This window comes from Cynoglossus semilaevis, chromosome 18 (genome assembly GCF_000523025.1).
Source record: "Cynoglossus semilaevis isolate Cse_v1.0 chromosome 18, Cse_v1.0, whole genome shotgun sequence".
Classification (NCBI taxonomy): domain Eukaryota; kingdom Metazoa; phylum Chordata; class Actinopteri; order Pleuronectiformes; family Cynoglossidae; genus Cynoglossus; species Cynoglossus semilaevis.
In genome coordinates, this window is record NC_024324.1 from 5393849 (window position 1) to 5395460 (window position 1612).

The window sequence follows — 1612 nt, forward strand, 5'->3', positions numbered from 1 at the left end:
CATTTTAGATCTTCAATCACATCCATCCACCAGGTAGTAGGATTCAGGTGCAAATTCCATATATTTAACTTTTAATTTACATGCAATTAACTCCGTGATATAAACAACACAAATTAAACTAGTATATGGATTCATGATAAATTAGAAAACACAGAAAATTTACTTTTTTTCAATGTTTTCCCTCTTTTTCCCCTTTCGTACCCCTCGTAGCAGTCCTCCTCGTTATCTTATCTTATTCTGACAAATAGGCTTTTCCAGACGTTCACCATTTTCATTTTTGTTGTATGATGTTTGATGTATGATGTATTGTACATCACTGTCCTAAAAGTATAACATGTAACATTTGTTGATTTAATTTTGTTGTTGTTCGTAAAAGCCGTCTTCTACACAGAAGCTGCTGTGTTAACTCTTATGTTGTCCAACAAGGAGTGTTGCTGAAGGGAGGTATTTACACCCACATGTAACGTCACCACATGTTGCTAAGATTGTTAATAAAGCAGAAAAATAAACATCTCTACCCTCAAGTCTAAACAGGCTTTGTGAAGAAAGAGGTGAAGGTCGGTGCTCTACGCCCATTATTTATTTTCCCTCTGTAATAACTTTATTGACTTTATCATTTGTTTAATGATTAATTTAATTATTACTTGATTATTAATCTAACCATTTCACAGTGGTACAACTGTTCTCATTATCACAAAAGATTGGTTCAATTCCAGTCCCTCACAGAGAAGCTCTTTCTTCTTGGTTTCCATCCATCAAAGATATTTTCTTTTACAGGTGGAGAGAATGAGTCACTGACTGTTGTCAGGATGACGAGTCCTGACCTGATCATTTGATAAAACCACTGCACTATACTTTCCAACCACTAAATCCATGTGTCAGTATTTCACAATAGTGAAACGACTATTTATAGCTTTAAATGTATGTGGGGGGTTTTTGTTTGTTTTTTATTTATTTTGTTGTCTAGATTGTAAAGACTTTAAAGAGATCGTCTGACATACAACTGGGGTAAAAAGGGGATTTATAAGTTGAGGTCCAGACTTGTTGATTTTCAGTCTGTAGTGAATCATCTGTCCGCTGAGCCGATCTTTGACACTCCACTGACATAGAGTGCATTCGTGACACAGGACTCATAGGGTGGAGCTGCTACCCGCAAGAAAAAAAAACTTTTTTTTCTGCCAATCAAAGTTAAGATAAGCTTGGTTCATTTTTGACAGAGATATATAGTTTAGACTTTCTGGTGAACAATATACGTTATTTTTTTTAAAGATTTGTGTTGTTTCTGAGAAATGTTTTGGTTTGATTTTTGTTCCCCACATAAATATGGCCGGAACTCTTTTTAGCCAGCAGAGGGCGTGGGACGTGCAGACCACCATTTTGCAGGGACTTGTTGACGGGGCAAAAACCAAACAGCTGACCGCATGTCTTAGTTAAGTCGTACCATAATTTGTGTCCCTCTGCTAAACTATCCTAATAGAACATGAATAAAATAGATATCTTTCAAAGAAGGACCCAGAATTTAAAAGTTAAAATAACGACGAACAATGATAATACTGATTAGAAAAGGTTTACGTCTCAACCTTCAATATTTTTTGCAGCTGTTTTAAATCTT